The 20,097-nt window shown below is 40.7% G+C and overlaps 1 long non-coding RNA gene across 2 annotated transcripts in view; it reads right to left on the minus strand.

Moving 5' to 3' along the window:
* The window catches only part of LOC138669637 (uncharacterized), a 372,477-nt gene that overhangs the window by 18,420 nt on the left and 333,960 nt on the right, over positions 1-20,097 (minus strand). For both annotated transcript variants that reach the window (XR_011319206.1, XR_011319205.1), the window contains one exon: positions 9,266-9,474. This is a non-coding gene — a long non-coding RNA (uncharacterized lncRNA). The remainder of the gene's footprint in view (positions 1-9,265; positions 9,475-20,097) is intronic.

The following is a 20,097-nucleotide window of genomic DNA, read 5'->3' on the forward strand; positions in this document are numbered from 1 at the left end:
CAAGGTTCCTAAGAGCACAGTGGCCACCATAATCCTTAAATGGGAGAAGTTTGGGACCACCAGGAGTCTTCCTAGACCTGGCCGTCCAGCCAAACTGAGCAATCGTGAGAGAAGAGCCTTGGTGAGAGAGGTAAGGAAGAACCCCAAGATCACTGTGGCTGAGCTCCAGAGATGCAGTAGGGAGATGGAAGAAAGTTCCACAAAGTCAACTATCACTGCAGCCCTCTACCAGTTGGGCCTTTATGGCAGAATGGCCTGACGGAAGCCTCTCCTCAGTGGAAGACATGAAAGCCCTCACAGAGTTAGCTAAAAAACACATGAAGTACTCCCAGACTATAAGAAATAAGATTCTCTGGTCTGATGAGACAAAGATAGACCTTTTTGGTGATAATTCTAAGCAGTATGTGTGGAGAAAACCAGGCACTGCTCATCACCTGTTCAATACAATCCCAACAGTGAAACATGGTGGTGGCAGCATCATGCTATGGGGTGTTTTTCAGCTGCAGGGACAGGACGACTGGCTGTCATTGAAGGAAACATGAATGTGGCCAAGTACAGAGATATCCTGGATGAAAACCTCTCCCAGAGTGCTCTGGACCTCAGACTTGGCCAAAGGTTCACCTTCCAACAAGACAATGACCCTAAGCACACACCTAAAATAACAAAGGAGTGGCTTCAGAACAACTCTGTGACCATTCTTGATGGGCCTAGCCAGAGCCCTGACCTAAACCCAATTGAGCATCTCGGGAGAGACCTGAAAATGGCTGTCCACCAATGTTCACCATCCTACCTGACGGAACTGGAGAGGATCTGCACAGAAGAATGGAAGAGGATCCCCAAATCCAGGTGTGAAAAACTTGTTGCATCATTCCCAAGAAGACTCATGGCTGTACTAGCTGAAAGGGTGCTTCTACTCAATAACTAAGCAAAGGGTCTGAATACTTATGACCATGTGATATTTCAGTTTTTAGTTTTTAATAAATTTACAAAAATTACTACATTTCTGTTTTTTTTTCAGTCAAGATGAGGTGCAGAGTGTTCATTAATGAGAAAAAAATGAACTTTTTTGAATTTACCAAATGGCTGCAATGAAACAAAGAGTGAAAAATTTAAAGGGGTATGAATACTTTTTGTGCTCACTGTATATTATAATCATTCATTTTATAGACTTCTGCTTCAAGGCACTGTGAAAGCAATAGGCCAAAAGAAACCAGAGTTGCTCTGCATTAAATGATATGTGCCTATAATGAAAAATAAAACATGAAATATAAATCATGCATTCCAATATTTCTACTGACACACCAAGCTGTAAGGGCAAGAAGACATTCTCCCATTATCCTAATGAAGGAGCAATGATATTTTGGATCTAGCATATGTACAACCTCTCTTGGAATGAAAATAGCCTTTACTACATGATAATTATGGTATTTTAGCTCTCTCGTTGCCTACAAGAAACTCCATGTTGCCAATAATATCTCTGCTGACATCACAAGCTGTGACGCCGTTCATGTTGCCAAGATAACTTAACACCCTCTATTCTTTATTCCAGCTGATACATGCCTTGAGGCTGATCCAGGAGGAAATTGTAACTCATTATTTTCCAGTGATAAAACATTGTCTTTATTATACCAGCTTCTCAGCACGGTCATGTCACGATCTGTGAATTGGGTGATTGTATGCGTGAAGAAGCTGAAACAATACATGGATTCATCACTCCATCAGTATGGGCAGATGGTTTGCTTGGGTTTAATGGACTCTGGATGAGGATTTGACAACTAAAAAAGATCTATGACACAAAATTTGTATCAAAAATACAACTGTTCATTTCATTGACTTACTAGCTGCTTTCCTAGCTTAGGACCACAATAGGTGATTTTAGCAACAGTAAGAGTTTCCCCGTTGTTTTCTCTTGCTAATCCAGGGGATTTTACATTTTCATATGTGGTCTTTGAAGTTTTAAATTGGTAATTTGGCTCAGCTGACTTCTGCATGGAAGTTGAGTGGAGCCAGTAACGTCAAGCCTATAGACATCTGCTAAGTAGCGTGAATGTACCCGTTCTATTCTACTGAATCATTTCTTAATTAACACTACTTACTTGAGTGAATCTGGCTATATAGATTAGATGGCTGCAGGCAGAACAATGTTTTGGTCGATTGTTTGGCTGACAGCCATCTCAGCCGACTCTCACATATACAAAAGTGCTCTCTTGGTTGAGCGTTCTTGTATTTTCTAAGAAAACGCTGAAACGTTAGCTGTTGGCAGTACAATGTGATCGGCAGTCTGAAATCGGACATACACGATCGATATCTCTTTCAAAAATCAGTCAGCCAACTCCCCTATACACACTACACCACAGGCCGAACCCATCAAAACTGCCTGGGGCCTTTAGTTAGCAGCTGACCCCTAGGTATCAGCTTTTATTTATCAGTCCAGAGTTCGGTCCTATCTTATTGATGACCTGTATTGCAGACAGCTCATTGCAGAGGCAATCCAGTGAGCAATAACTGGTTTGGAATTTACAGTAGTATTCATTTACATATAAAAGATGTTCAATACCATTCAAAAACATATGACTAAAAACCTGCCTGGGTTTTAAATGCACACTTTTATAGGCTACAATAGCAAAAGTGCAGTTTTATATTTCTATAGTGCCTAATGTGAAATGTAGAGTGTCAATGAATACTTTTTCTTGCCTTTGGGCATACCAGTTTCTGCTAATTGTGAGATAACACCAACTACCTACTGGGGTCTTTAGTACTGTTAATTTCATTATGAGGTGTAAGGCTATGTGCGCACATTGCGGATTCGTGTGCGGATTTTTCTGCACCACTTTTTAAAAATCCGCAGGTAAAACGCACAAAAGGATCGGCGATAGAAAATCAAGTATCCAAGATCCAGAACTTCCTCAACAATCAAATCTCTGGGGCACCATACACATTACACGGTCGGCCGAACCCTTCGATATGGGCAGGTTTAGCTGACATTAGTTCAATAGGTCATCAATGAAAAAGTAGTGGACAACCTCTAATATTTTGTTGCACAGCCTTTGGAATAAATAACTGCAATCAATTGCTTCATACTGTATGAATGTCAACAAGTTTCTTACAACGCTCAAATGGAATTTTGTACCACTCTTCTTTTGCAAATTGTTCCAGGTATCTCATATTTGAAGGGTGCCTTCTCCCAACAGCAATTTTAAGACATCTCCACAGGTGTTCACTAGGATTTAGATCCAAACTCTTTGCTGGCCACTTCAGAACTTTCCAGCCTTTTTCTTCCATCCCCTTTACATTTTTTACTCTGTTTCATTCAGCCATTTGGTAAATTCAAAAAAGTTCATTTTTTTCTCATTAATGTACACTCTGCACTCCATCTTGTCTGAAAAAAAAAAACAGAAATGTAGAAATTTTTGGAAATTTATTAAAAAAAGAAAAACTGAAATATCACATGGTCATAAATATTCAGACCCTTTGCTCGGTATTGAGTAGAAGCAGCCTTTTGAGCTAGTACAGCCATGTATCTTCTTGGGAATGATGCAACAAGTTTTTCACACTTAGGTTTGGGGATCCTCTGCCATTCTTCCTTGCAGATCCTCTTCAGTTCAGTCAAGTTGGATGGTGAACGTTGGTGGACAGCCATTTTCAGGTCTCTCCAGAGATGCTCAATAGGGTTTAGGTCAGGGCTCTGGCTGGGCTAGTCAAGAATGGTCACAGAGTTGTTCTGAAGTCACTCCTTTGTTATTTTAGCTGTATGCTTAAGGTCATTGTCTTGTTGGAAGGCGAACCTTCGGCCAAGTCTAAGGTCCAGAGCACTCTGAAAGAGGTTTTCATCCAGGAAATCTCTGTACTCATGTTTCCTTCAATGACAACCAGTCATCCTGTCCCTGCAGCTGAAAAACACCCCCATAGTGCCTGGTTTTCTCCACACATACTGCTTAGAATTATCACCAAAAATGTCTATCTTCATCTCATCAGACCAGAGAATCTTTTTTCTCATAGTCTGGGAGTCCTTCATGTGTTTTTTAGCAAACTCTATGCAGGCTTTCACATGTCTTGCACTGAGGATAAGCTTCTGTCGGGCCACTCTGCCATAAAGGCCCGACTGGTGGAGGGCTGCAGTGATAGTTGACTTTATGGAACTTTTTCCCATCTCCCTACTGCATCTCTGGAGCTCAGATTTTGGGGTTCTTCTTTACCTCTCTCACCAAGGCTCTTCTCCCATGTTTTCTCGGTTTGGCTGGATGGCTAGGTCTAGGAAGACTTCTGGTGGTCCTAAACTTCTTCCATTTAAGGATTATGGAGGCCGCTGTGCTCTTAGGAACCTTGAGTACTGCAGAAATTCTGTTGTGACCTTGGCCAGTTCTGTCTTGCCACAATTTTGTCTCTGAGCTCCTTGGCCAGTTCCTTTGACCTCACGATTCTCATTTGCTCTGACATGCACTGTGAGCTGTGAGGTCTTATATAGAAGTGTGTGCCTTTCCAAATCAAGTCCTATTAGTTTAATTAAACACAGCTGGACTCCAATGCAATGAAAGAGTAGAACCATCTCAAGGAGGATCACAAAGAAATGGATAGCATGTGGCTTAAATCTGAGCAAAGGGTCTAAATAATTATGACCATGTGATATTTCAGATTTTTAATATGGAAAAATGTCTACATTTCTGTTTGTTTTCAGTCAAGATGGGATGCAAAGTGCACATTAATGAGAAAAAATGAACTTTTTTGAATTTACCAAATGGCTACCATGAAACAAAGAGTGAAAAATTTAAAGGGGTCTGAATGCTTTCCGTACCCACTGAATGTTTGGGGTCATTGTTCTGCTGTTAGCCCCATGACTTATGACGCAAACCCAGCTTTCTGACACTGGACACTACATTGCGACCCCAAAAACCTTCGATACCCTTCGGGCTTCATTATGCCTTGCACATAGTCAAGGAACTCCTACTACAGCATACTAGTCTGTGTTTAGTGTATTTTCACAGCAGATTGCAGCTATGACAGATGCACAATAAACCAAGTTGTTAGAACTTCCAAGTATCAAATCACACTTTCCACTAATGATGTTTTCATCTGAATGTCACAGCTATTTGTCATGGCCTTCCTTTTCCTGGGAACCTAACAAAAATGATCTGATTTTATCTATACAAGAGCACAACGTACCAGAATATTATTTTGCAGCCTACTTGAATATCTTCTGGAAAGGAAGGGGTCATTGATAGATCATTATTTTTAATCTTTAAAGAGTCCATAATAACAGGGTCTGTACCAGAGGACAGGCATATAGCAAATGTGGGACAAAAATTGAACTCGGAAATTACAGGCCAGTAAGCTTAACCTCTACTGTGGGTAAAATCCTGGAGGGCATTGTAAGGGATGCTATACTGGAGTATCTGAAGAGGAATAACCTCATGACCCAGTATCAGCACGGGTTTACTAGGGACCGTTCCTGTCAGACTAATCTGATCAATTTCTATGAAGAGGTAAGTTACGGACTGGACCAAGGGAACCCAGTGGATGTAGTGTATATGGACTTTTCAAAAGCTTTTGATACGGTGCCACACAAAAGGTTGATACATAAAATGAGAATAATGGTGATAGGGGAAAATATGTGTAAGTGGGTTGAGAGCTGGCTCAGGGATTGGAAACAAAGGGTGGTTATTAATGGAACACACTCGGACTGGGTCGCGGTTAGCAGTGGGGGTACCATAGGGGTCAGTATTGGGCCCTCTTCTTTTTAACATATTTATTAATGATCTTGTAGGGGGCATACAGAGTGGAATTTCAATATTTGCAGATGACACTAAACTCTGCAGGGTAATCAATATTGAGGAGGACAATTTTATATTACAGGATGATTTATGTAAACTAGAAGCTTGGGCTGATAAATGGCAAATGAGCTTTAATGGGGATAAATGTAAGGTCATGCACTTGGGTAGAAGTAATAAGATCTATAACTATGTGCTTAATTCTAAAACTCTGGGCAAAACCGTCAATGAAAAAGACCTGGGAGTATGGGTGGATGCCTTTCTTGAAAAGTATAATGTTACAGGGAATATATACAAGATTCCTTGTTAGGGTGTTGATCCAGGGAACTAGTCTGATTGCTGTATGTGGAGTCGGGAAGGAACTTTTTTTTTTACCAGTGTGGAGCTTACTCTTTGCCACACGGGTTTTTTTTTTGCCTTCCTCTGGATCAACATGTTAGGGCATGTTAGGTGAGGCTATGGGTTGAACTAGATGGACTTAAAGTCTTCCTTCAACCTTAATAACTATGTTACTATATTACAATGCAGTAACTCATTTTCATATTAAATTGAAATAGTATGCGCTACATTTAACTATAGATGAATATAGCCTACCTTGTCTCCTTTTTTTAAACTGCTGCAATGTGTCTCCCTCTGTGTCTGGAGCTTTTTGAGGATAAGGAGATGTGCGGGCGGCTTGACCTGGATCCACCCCAGGTAATGAATCAGCTACTGAGGATTTGTGCAGAACAAATCCTCCACCAATGTTAAAGACAATGTGCCTGCCGGTCACGTCTGTCTTCTCACTGACATACGGGAGTTGCTGTCCCATGTCTATGTGACGTCACTTGAGATGCAAACTATCTTCCATGGGCACAGAACAATTAATGAGACTGACCATTGGATGTGACTTTCTAGAGGGATGAGGTACACAGGAACAGATATTTATATCCATGCATCTACAGTGATTGGTGAAATTGATGATAATGCTCAAAAGGCAAATAATTCAATCTCACTATTCAAAACATAGTTTTAAGGAGTTTAATGTGAAGATTCATTTACTCTCTCTTCTTGACATATGGCAGATAAAATTTCATCCTTTCCAGTGTTCTTCCACATGTTCTATCCCCCAAAATTGACTTCCTATCATTAGTCCATCATGTACTGTTTTATAATGATAGCAGAATAAATATCCCACAAATTGTATTTTGATATTGTAAAGATGCTCCTTCATCCTCACTTTTAATTCAGGCTTTGTCCTTTCTATATAAAGCTTCTGACAAGGGCATTGTAAGCAATATAGAATGCCTCTAGCATGACAAGTAATATGTGTGTTGATCATGAATGTTTTGTCACGAGTTAGAAAAAGCAAATGTGGGAAGATAATTGTGTGTTGCGTTGTTCTGCACATACATTATAATAATGTTATACATTTTTTCTGACTGGTCCTTTTATTTCTGACCACTGTTGTAGCTATTTGGCTGGCCTGATGTTAGGGGTCGAGTTCCTGCCTCTGCACAGGGGGAATCTCCAGCCATCTCCGCTGCGGTCTCCCATTCTTCTCCTGCCGCCGTGGAGCCTGCTCAGCGGAGGCGTCAGTCCCAGCGTCATGCTCAGTCTGACACTGTGCAAACAGTTACTGCTGTCCTTCCAGCTTCTGCCATTGTAGCCAGTACTGGTCAGCAGCGAGCAGACGTCTTTGGGACTAAGTCCTACTTTTCTCCTTCTGAGCATGCCCAGGGTAAGATCTCTCATTGGAGATCAAGGGTCACATGCTCAGGTACTGCAGCAAATCCTATTGGTCCTCTAGGAAGGTCCTGAAGGTGTTCAACGTCTGTGGCAGCCTCTCATTGGTCCTTCTAGGAAGGTCCTGTAGGTGCTGCAGCTATAAGAGGTGTGCATGACCGCACGGCCATGCGCTAGTATCAATTTATGTATGAGCTCAGCGCCAGTGTGGTCATGTTTGTATGCAGTCAGGGACCCGGCTGAAATAAGCCCCTAGAATGCTGGCACCACCGGCGAGGAGTTTCATGTTTGCATTTGACTTCATGACCAGCATCTGCTCTACTAAGTAGCTGTGTTCCTCTGTGAGTCAAACAGGGCACAGCGTTATCTTTGCTAACAAACTTTGTGAAGTAACAGAGTCTGTTTATACTACTATATTGTACCGCCATATCTAGCTGCAGGTGCTTTCCTGCACGGTAGATCCCGGGTTGCGAACGCACCAACTTTTTCTAATAAATATATATTCGGTGTGTTCCGCCAACTCTAACACCTGATTATTTGCTTTTCTATATACAAAGCTTGGTTTGGAAGGGATAAAATCTCCAATTACTTAATCCCCCTTTAAAAGTGACCAATGTTTTTGGACAATTCTTCTTAAATGACCACATTCCTGATTGTACTGTGTTATTATGAGGATACTTAATTCAGAGGAATCATCTTCTTTTTCTACTTTTTTCTTTGACTGTGCCTTCAGTAATGATTCTCTGGGTGTATTTTTCTACCACTTTATTTATAGTTTGTAATTTATTTCTATTATATCATTTCTTAACAAATTTATTTAACATTTTCTTTGATACTTCCTGATAATCCTCCTGATTAGTTCAATTTCTCCTGATTCTCATTAACTGTCTCTTGGGTATATTTTCCAGCCATACTGGAAAATGGAAACTGTCCATTCTAATATACTGCAGCTGTTGCTATCGGTGGGTTTACTGTATGTTTTAGTTGCTATTTTGCCCTTTCCTACAAATACAGTAATATCCCCAAAAATAATGGCTTTATCACTGATGGTTGATGTAAAATGTAAATTAAAATTATTTTTATTAATATCAGTTAAAAATATATCCAGTGATAATGGACCCCCTGACCAAATAAAAATTTCATATATGAATTGTTTCCATAGGACCAGACCCGCACGGGGCTTCGGTTAGGACCAAAGTGTAATGTCCTCTCGCCTAACAACGTATAGATTAGCAAAACCTGATGCGAATCCGGTCCCCATGGCAGTACCCCACGTCTATAGATAAAACTGATCATCATATTTCAAGTAATTGTGTGTTAAACTGAAATCTATTGCCCGAGTGATTAAATGTATTTGTTTTACTGGTATTATCACATCATCTTCTCCCTTATTTAAAAAAAGAATTGGCTACTTCACATCCCTTTGCACTATCAATGGCGGTGTAAAGGGATGTTATATCTAATGTGCCTAAAATATAATGTGGCCTCATCTAATGGTCTTTAAAATTTGTAATATATGCTTAGTATCTTTAATACATGTAGGAAGGTTGGGAACAAATTTCTGTAAAAATTATGTAAAATATGATCCAAGTATTCAGACAAATTCGCTGTCAGACAATTTATACCAGATATTAATTTCATATTAGCATTTTTATCTCTTGTAGGAAGACTGACAAGAGGATAACCTGTCACGTACCCTGTGTAAGTGCCTGCAACAGCCAGTGTAAAGGTAATATGAGAAAACTGATAACTGCTGTAAAAGTGGAGCTACAAACCTTTTCTTTTTTTATGGACACGATGGGCTTTTGTTTCTCTACAATGGAAGACCATACTGAAAATACAATCCTGTAACCTCGCCAGCTCACTTCTTAAATGCAGTTCAGAAGTCGTGATCTGCAGAACCAGATCCTCAATATGTCACCTAATCTTGATTGTTTCAGTAGACAGGAAGCCATGCCAGCCAATTCAGCTTATAGCAGTATTTCTGTATAAAAGAGACAAATGTAGGAAACAGAGTGAGCAACAAAGAAAACTGAACTTATCAAAAAACAGACTATTGCTTTATCACTATTTACAAGACGTCACAACCACTAACAACTACTTTTTTATGCCTGTAGCTTTCATATACATAGTGTATAAATTACATATGAATAATCATAAGTTACCAGGACTATAATACTAATACTTGAGTAGGTTATCAATAAAAAGATCGGTGCAGGTCTGATATCCGGGTGCCCTGCCTAAGGGCTGTTAGCAGGTCCCGCAGTGGCCAGTAATACAGTGTGTGGAGTCAAAACAGAACAGGTGCATAGACTGTGTAATGGCTGATAACACACCTCAGCTTCTTTTCACTTCAATGGGATACTCCGCACCCCACGTATCTGATATCGGTGACCTATCCAATAGAAAATTCATTAATAACATAGTCCAGGACAAACACTTTAACATGTGCCAGGAAAGGTGTGGGCTCAGCGCCGGAGCCACATCAAAAGGAGGGATTCCGACGCAACGTCAGAAAGGGGTTAATCTAAGTTACTAAAAAAATTAGAAGTCATCAGCATCAGAACAGGTTTGTACCAAAACATTTTCAAGAAAAGGATAGCACCAATCCAGAAGAAAGCACTAGAAGTGCTTCTCAGTAAATTAGAATATAATCAAAAAGTTAATTTATTTCAGTTCCTAAATACAAAAAGTGAAAGAGTGATCTATTTCAAGTGTTTATTTATGTAAATGTTGTTGCTTGTGGCTTACCGCCAATGAAAACCCAAATGTCATGCTTTAGTAGGCTCCACAATCATGAGAAAGACTGCTGACTTGACAGATGAACCGAAGGCAGTCATTGACACACTCCACAAGGAGGGTAGGCCACAAAAGGTCATTGTTAAAGAAGCTGGCTGTTCAGAGTGCTGTATCCAAGCAAATTAATGGAAAGTTGAGTGGAAGGAAAACGTGTGGTAGAAAAACCACAAGCAACCGGGACAACCACAGCCTTGAAAGGATTGTTATGAAAAAGCCATTCAAAAATTTGGGGGAGATTCACAAGGAGTGGACTGCTGCTGGAGTCATTGCTTCAAGAGCCACCACACACAGACATATCCAGGACATGGGCTACAAGTGTCGCATTCCTTGTGTCAAGCCACTCATGACCAATAGACAACACTAGAAGCGTCTTACTGGGGCCAAGGAGAAAAAGAACTGGACTGTTTCTCAGTGGTCCAAGGTGTTGTTTTCAGGTGAAAGTAAATTTTGCATTTCATTTAGAAATCAAGATCCCAGAGTATGGAGGAAGAGCGGAGAGGCCACAATCCAAGCTGCTTGAGGTCTAGTGTGAAGTTTCCACAATCAGTGAGGGTTTGGGGAGCCATGTCATCTGCTGGTGTAGCTTCACTGTGTTTTATCAAGACCAAAGTCAGCGCAGCAGTCTACCAGGAAATTTTAGAGCACTTCATGCTTTCTTCTGCCAACAAGCTTTCTGGAGATGGAAATTTCATTTTCCAACAGGACTTGGCACCTGTCCACACTGCCAAAAGTACCAATACCTGGTTTAAAAACAACAGTATCACTGTGCTTGATCGGTCAGCAAACTCGCCTGACCTTAACACCATAGAAAGCCTATGGGGTATTGTCAAGAGGAAGATGAGAGACACCAGACCCAACAATGCAGACGAGTTGAAGGAAGCAACCTGGGCTTCCATAACACCTCAGCAGTGCCACAGGCTGATCGCCTCCATGCCACACTGCATTGATGCATTAATTGATGCAAAAGGAGTCCCGACCAAGTATTGAGTGCATTTACTGAACATATATTTCAGTAGGCCAACATTTTGAATTTTAAAATCATTTTTCAAGCTGGTGTTATAAAGTATTCTAATTTACTGAGATAATGACTTGAAATAGATCACTCTGTTTCTAATGACTATTTAATATATGGAGTTTCACTTTTTGTATTGCAGAACTTAAATAAATTAACTTTTTGATGATATTCTAATTTATTGAGAAGCGCTTGTATCTTCTGTTGAACCGATCAGAAGTTTCAGACAACAGCAAGCCAGGCTAATTAAATGTATGCCTGTTTTGAGTTGCAAAAGCCCGCAATCACTGAACTCAGCAATTTTGTTCTTTCTACCTGGGCATCGCTGTTTAGTCCAGTGATTGACTGCAGCAGGTTCGGACTGGCCCACCGGAGAACCGGAGGATTCTCCGGTGGGCCCAGGCACTGACACCTGCTGGCATACTGGCCAGCAGCTGCCTAGGGCCTCCACTGCTCCAGGGGCCCCCAGCCAGTGGCTATGGCTTGAGCGCCCCCCGAGGAAGCAACGTGTGCGAAACGCGCGTCGGGGCCTTCCTTTTCCACGCACAAGCATAAGGTTGGTTCTTTTGCCGTTAGCTCTACTTTCACTCTCTATTTATTCTTACTCCCTGTTACCATGGTAGAATAATTCTGGCCTTACTTATTATACACTTATAGAGGGACTACCCGGAACTTTCGTAATACATACTGTTGTGTATAGGGTGCATAGGGTTCCCCATGGTATTCGGAGTGTTTTATGTGTATGTACGCAGGCTTTGAACCTCCCTACAGATATATTACATCCTGGAGCCGTACTTTGGTGGTGTATGCTCTGTTATTTATTGGCACTGTTACTCAGTATGATTTAATTGTATGCATAGTAACCAGCTCACCTATTTGGATCTTTCATAAGTACTTATCAATATATTACCATACACAAATGTATTCTTTGTACGGCCCACCTGTTTATTGTGCTTGCGCGTGGCACTAGTGTTGCCTTTCTTTTATCATTGCATCGTTCTTATTGTTGTTTGTATTTATGTATTTATACCTTTTTAGAAAAAATCTTTTTTCTTCAATAAAATTGTTTATTTTAGCTCCTGTGTCCATTTTTTGTTGGTTTTCCCTGAGTCAAGGGGGCCCGCCCTGTGCCAGTAGCAGCAGCTGGAGACAGGATCCTGTCCCCGCTGCTAAAGCAAAATGAATATTCACGCTCCTATGGGCGTGGAGAGGCATGAATACCATTTCTCTGCCCGCATGTAAAGCCGCACCACACACACAAAGCACCGCACACCCACAAACACACACAGCACCGGTGGGGGAGGCAATGATGGAAGTGATGGGCAATAATGGTGGGGGAGGCAATGATGGAGGTGATGGGCAATGATAGTGAGGGAGGCAATGATGGAGGTGATAAATAATGGTATGGGAGGCAATGATGGAGGTGATGGGCAATGATGGTGGTGGTGGGGAGGCAATGATGGAGGTGAGGCAATGATGGAAGTGATGGGCAATCATGGTGAGGAACGGAATGATGGAGGTGATGGGCAATGAGGGTGAGGGCAGGTAATGATGGAGGTGATGGGTAACAATGGTATGGGAGTCAATGATGGAGGTGATGGGCAATGATGGTGGTGGGGGAGGCAATGATGGAGGTGATGGGCAATGATGATGGGGGAGACAATGATGGAGGTGATGGGTAATGGTGGTGGGGGAGGCAATGATGGAGGTGATGAAATGGACAATGATGGTGGGGGAGGAGGCACTGATGCAGGTGGTGGAATCGGCAGTAATGGAGGTAGTGGGGGAAAATGATAGGGGTGGTGGGGGAGAAGGCAATGATGGAGGTGGTGATGAGGAAAATGATGGGGGTGGAGAGGGGCTGCATTATACTTTATGATGGGCTACATTATATTCTGTGGGGGACTGCATTATTCTCAGGGGACTACATTATATTATGGTGGCTACATCATACTATGGGGGGCTGCATTATATTCTGGGGTGGGGCTGCATTCTCTCAGGGGACTACATTATATTCTGTGGTGGCTGCATTATACCCTATGAGGGTGCTACATTATATTCTATGGTGGGGACTGCATTATACCTGTGGGGGTTGCATTATATTTTGTGGGGTGCTGCATTATACTCTATGAGAGGGGACTGCATTATATTTTATGAGGGGCTACATTATATTCTGTGAGGGGGCTACCCCAACCCTTGCTACATAATTAAGACGTGAACTACCTTAAATTATACCCTGATATTAGCGCTTTTTACCGCACAATTGGTGGTCTTGTATCTATTTTTATGTAGCTACATAGTGGGCCCCAAGAATGATTTTCTCTGGTGGGCCCAGGGTGCTCCAGTCCGACTGGACTGCAGCACTCAAATTTTGTAGATGTGTTGTCAATGTTGTGTCTACAAAGACAGTCAAGGAACATTCGAGAAGCACCACCGAAGTGGCAGTGGCTACAGCAGATAGGTAATACTAATTTTGTTATTCTTTCTAATTGTACAACATTTTTAATAGAGCAGGCACTACACTTACAATGTCAGATCAGTTGGGACAATGCTGCAATCTTTTCCACTGCTCTAGGTCTGTTGTCAAAACAATTGTCACCCCACCTCCATTCACAAAAACGGAAAAGATTATGAATGGCATTAAATTGTTTATCATACAAAATATATTGATGTTACTATGACTATGTAAAATTGTGTCTATGTTCATTTCATTGTCTTCTAAGCCTATGTTATAAAAGTATACTGTAGCTTGAAAACAATTACAAAACAGTATAGATAAACTTACAATATGGTGTAATATGTTTAGGATTGTCCATGTCATAATATGCTCTTTGAAATCTGAGATCCAGACACTATTATCTGAATTAGTGATCGTATTGCTCTTCCTAAGGCCAGGTGCACACGAGCGCATTTGCTGTCTAAGTGCGATCCAACAAAACATCAGATCACACATAAACCAATGTTATTCCAATGCACTCACCCAAGCAAGTCAATGAGTCTCTTGACAAAAGAAAATGTAATAACCACTGAGGACAATCAGTGGCCACAAATAAGTAATGATTTGTCAAAGTGGATTAGTGTTTTAGTAGTGTTAATTATGACATAGGGCAAAGTCAACCAAATTATTGTAAATAATGAAAAGTAGTTAATCACAAAACAGTAGGCCTGGGATCTAGAGCCATTGTACACAACATTTAGGAACATTTGAGACAAAAAGAAAAAGAAACTTCCTTATGAGACACAAGGACATGACATCAGGAAGAAACATATCAGATACATGTATAAGTGGATAGACTCTTCCAGCAGGAACTCCGCACTATCAGAAGTGTCAGACAGCAACTTATATCCCTCTATACCCCCAGCCGAACAGTTATTTTTGTTTGATCACCTAATGTGTATGGCTACCTTAAAGGGACACTGTCACCTGAATTTGGAGGGAACAATCTTCAGCCATGGAGGCGGGGTTTTGGGGTTTTTGATTCACCCTTTCCTTACCCGCTGGCTGCAATATTGGATTGAAGTTCATTCTCTGTCCTCCGTAGTACATGCCTGCACCAGGCAATTTTGCCTTGCGCAGGCGTGTACTATGGAGGACAGAGAATGAACTTCAATCCAATATTGCAGCCAGCATGCAGCCAGCGGGTAAGGAAAGGGTGAATCAAACACCCGAAAACCCCGCCTCCATGGCTGAAGATTGTTCCCTCCAAATTCAGGTGACAGTGTCCCTTTAATAGGATTGTCAAACAGGTTAGGCCGCTACAGACGAGCTTATGAGAAATAATCTGAGTTTCATGCAGAAAACTCTATTTTTTCTACATTTTCTTACGGTTTTTACCTCCATGTGACATTGTTGTGCGGTCTGTTTTCATATATCTACACTAAAAAATGTACATGATCAAATACAGCTTCTTAGATTTTTAATAGAAATGTATCTGAAAAAAATTGGATTCCGCTCGGATGTTCCATGTGGTATCCAATTTTTCTAACACATACATAGACTTGAATGATTGAGTCTTATACACTGGGCAGAAAGTAGTGTATGCTGCGATTTATTTTCTCATGGACAGTCAGGCGGAGAGAAATACCGCTTATCTGTACAGCCCTGTTGACTATCAGTTGCCTATCCCAGGGCTAAAGAGAAGACTTCTAGTATTGGTTTACATGGTTGCGTGATTTATCTTGTTTTATCTACACTGATACATTGCAGCAAACTCTCTGGACACGAGTCAGCTCTCTGCTTAGTTCAAAGAGTAACACAATGTAACAAGCACTTCAATTGTGTTATAAGGGCTCAGTCAAAACGGTTTCAAAACCTTACAATGTTAACAATTGTTTCCGTGTACAGTAAATTCACAGTGTATACCAGAGGGCGGACGAACATTTCATGACACATTGTTTAAATGGAACCTGTCACGTGGATTTGATACACTAAACTGCCACATTAACAATGTTACAGACATGTTTTTATATCAACTTTCTAAAAGGTGCATATTTTAAAAAACAAATAATATAATCTGACATGTGCAATACGCTAATTATGCAGGATTACACACGGGTTTTAAACTATGCCTTTTCTGAATGTTTATATAACAGCATGGCTGTAAAAGAGAAGGGTATCACTATCATAACTAAGGGTGGCAAATCAATGTGACAGCTTACCTATATACTTTATCTATAGAGCATACCGGTAATTATCCACAGGCCATTTTTATGTTCCTTCTTCCATCCAATATAAAGGCCCATTCACACTGGATTGTTCATGCAGGGAATTAAAATCACTGTTGTCAGAAGTACATTGCTCTATGTAAACAAGGTACCGCATTAAAAATCATTCTGTCACCATACAGCTCGTATAATCCTGTGTAAACAGGGCCATAAACGAGCACAGATAAACTTTTTTTTTTCTATATACACTATCGGCACTTTTTTATGGGCAGAAATTGACCTTTCTAAATGCACCTGAAGGTTTATATTTTATTTTCTATATCAAAAGATCTTTGTGACCCGGGAATAGCCATTGCCCAATCTTTAGGGCTCGTTCAGACAAGTGTATAATATGGATATGAGTAAAAATCTGACAGTAAACAATCAATGTAGCTCAATAGTGCTGTTCAGATGCCATTTTTTTCACATGTGCTACATGTACTATTCTCTTTCGCATATCAGATGAAAATCTCTTATACAAGCAGTGGGTGCATAAACAAAATTTGGAACCAATATTAATTATCTGTGTAGCATCAGATTGTCAAATTGACAGATTGTAGCACATTGCCAAACCTAAAAAAAGGGAATTAGACCTACCAGTAATTCTGTTTCCAGGTAGTCCCTGAGGACAGCACCATGGAGGTCGTCCTTCCTTGACCTATAGCGGGACAGGATCACAGAGAGGTTAAAAGACCCCTCCGACTTCCACCCTCCAGTGTTTTTTCAAAGTACCACAGAAGGATGGAAGGAAATGGTCTAAAAGCGCCCTTACAAACACGTATGTAATAAACCATTTAACAGCTTCATCTTAATCTCGAGCCATGGCGACCCAACGGACGAACGATCTGCCAGAAGATTGATCCCATGCAAGCCTAAAGACAAACATAAGGGAGGAAAATAAGAGTCCAGTCCTGAGTGACTACCTGGAAACAGAATTACTGGTAGGTCTAATTCCCTTTTTCCATTACGTCCCTCCGGACAGCACCATGGAGAATACCAAAGTAAAGGTCCCAGGGTGGGTACAGAAGCCCAAGGACCAGAATCCCAGGCAAAAACCAGGCTAGATGTAGAACTGATCCGAATGATCCGAGAAGAAATATAGCTATCTAAAGAAATCCACACAGATAATCACCATAGTGAGTGTCTGATATATGTCTATAATGGACAATTTCAGTATGAATGTGGTAAACAAGGTATGGAGCAGAAATACAGAATGAAATACACATTGTGCCCCAATATAAAAAATGAACCACAGTGAATTACAGTTATTGTGATGGATACTTATAAACACCGCAGCCCCAGAATAGGTTTAAAAAACCTTATTGCCCAGCAAAAGTATGGTGATAGCCAGAGTCACCACACAATGAGGACTGTACAGACCAATAATCGGCTGCATGTGCTTATAACAAGACAGGACTGTTCCTTTATCGGTCCTTTGTTATTTTAGCTGTGTAATTAGGATCATTGTCTTGTTGGAAGGTGAACCTTCGGCAAAGTCTGAGGTCCAGAGCACTCTGAAAGAGGTTTTCATCTAGGATATCTCTGTACTTGGCCACATTCATGTTTTCTTCAATGGCAACCAGTCATCCTATCCCTGCAGCTGAAAAATACCCTCTTAGCATGATGCTGTCACCACCATGTTTCACTGTTGGGATTGTATTGGGCAGGTGATGAGCAGTGCCTGCCTTTCTCCACACATACCGCTTAGAATAATCACCAAAAAGGTCTATCTTTGTCTCATCAGACCATTGAATCTTATTTCTCATAGTCTGGGAGTCCTTCATGTGTTTTTTAGCAAACTATGAGGCTTTTCATATGTCTTGCACTGAAGAGAGGCTTCTGTCGGCCCACTCTGCTATAAAGGCCGGACTGGTGGAGGGCTGCAGTGATAGCTGACTTTATGGAACTTTCTACCATCTCCCTATTGCATATCTCGAGCTCAGCCACAGTGATCTTGGGGTTCTTCTTTAGCTCTCTCACCAAGGCTATTCTCCCACAATTGCGCAGTTTGGCTGGACGGCCAGATCTAGGGAGGCTTCTGGTGGTCCCAAACTTCTTCTATTTAAGGATCATGGGGACCATTGTGCTCTTAGGAACCTTGAGTACCACAGAAATTCTGTTGTAACCTTGACCAGATCTGTGCCGTGCCACAATTCTGTCTCTGAGCTCCTTGGCCAGTTCCTTTGACCTCACTATTCTCATTTGGTCTGCCATGCACTGTGAGGTCTTATATAGACAGGTGTGTGCCTTTCCAAATCAAGTCCTATCAGTTTAATTAAACACAGCTGGACTCCAATGATGGAGTAAAACCATCTCAAGGAGATTCACAAGGAAATAGACAGCATGTGATTTAAATATGAGTGTGTGAGCAAAGGGTCTGAATACTTATGACCATGTGATATTTCAGTTTTTATTTTTTAATAAATTTGCAAAGATTTCTACATTTCTGTTTTTTTTCCCAATCAAGATGGGGTGCAGAGTGTACATTAATGAGAAAAAATAATTACTTTTTTGAATTTACCAAAATGGCTGCAATGAAACAGAGTGAAGAATGTAAAGGGGTCTGAAAACTTTCCATACCAACTGTATAAAAATGGATCTCACATGGTTGTATAAATCGGACACATGGCTGACAATCTGGATAAAAATTGTCAGATTTTTTTGGATGAAACTCAAATGATTTTTCATAGTCTCGTCTGAACTGAAATTAAACAGAGAATACGAGTAGATTGGCAGACAAAAGTGAGGAAACTAATGTGGGTAGTTGAAACATTTGTGGAAAGGTCCGTAGATGAGTAAAAAAATTTGGAATCTTCATCTTAAAAACCAAAACAGGTAACCACTGAGAAACAGGAAGCAAATAAGTAATGAGTTGTCAAAGTGGGTTAGTGTTTTAGTTGTGCTAATAGTGACCTAAGGCAAAGTAAATCCATTTATTGCAAATGACAATGTAAATAATTAGAAATAGGTAATCACAAAACAGTAGGCCTCGGAGCTAGAGCCACTGTACTCAACATATAGGAACATTTGAGCCAAAAAGAAAAAGAAACTTCCTTATGAAACACAAGGACAATATATCAGGGATAAACACATCAGATACATGTATAAGGGGGTAGACTGTTTCAGGAGGAGATGAGCGCTATCAGAAGTATCAGACAGCAACTTATATCCATCGATACCCCCAGAGGAACAGTTATTTTGTTTAAAATACTACATTTTGATCATCTAATGTGTATGGCTACCTTAACAGGTGTGGTGCCTATGTGCGAATAGCACATAGTGGGGCTTTGGACCTGGTGGCCTGGGTGTTGGATGATTGTCCTAGATAGCACCTGGACAGGCTACATGTGTGAATAGAGCATGGGATGGCCCTACGCTGAAAAGATGGACATGTCGGGCCAAGAGAAAAATCCTTTTTTAGTACAACCCTATTGACCAACATGGGTCAATGTGCTGGAGGAGGAAATATCCCTAAAATTAAACAAATCACAGCACAAAATCACACAATGGTAAAAACTAATAAATATTTTAGTAAGAGGCAAAGTTTTTTGTATGGGATCAGCAACAGGTGTTTGTATTTTGAAAACAAGGAGTGGTGCAAATTGAAGACTGCCAAAGAAGTGGCAGAGTTTGTGTATGTTCACACTGCCTCTTTTTCCAGGTGTTTTTGTTTGGGAAAATGATGTAAAAATAAAATTAAAGAGCTCTCGAAAGAATGGCCATACTCTTTTCTATGTAAAAACAACTTGCCACTCATATGTTCAGGCTTTTGAGCTTCTTTTGAATGCTTCAGGGTTTCAAAAGACGCAAGTAAAAAGAAGTAATGTCTAATCATCCATCAGGTGTTGGCACTAATAAGATGTTTAGTGGCAAGGCTTGTAATGGATGTTAGCTTTTTATTCATTTCTTAATGGATTAAAAAATATGGTTGGAAAAAAGGGCAAAAAAAACCACGTAAAAAACAAGGGTGGGAAAAAAAAAGACAAATGCTCACAAAACAACCATGAAAATAACGCTTCACAATAGCAAAATGTCAAAGAAAAGGAACATTTCTTGTAGAATTTTCTGCTTGATAGAGCAGGTATCCGACCT

This window comes from Ranitomeya imitator, chromosome 3 (genome assembly GCF_032444005.1).
Source record: "Ranitomeya imitator isolate aRanImi1 chromosome 3, aRanImi1.pri, whole genome shotgun sequence".
Lineage (NCBI taxonomy): Eukaryota > Metazoa > Chordata > Amphibia > Anura > Dendrobatidae > Ranitomeya > Ranitomeya imitator.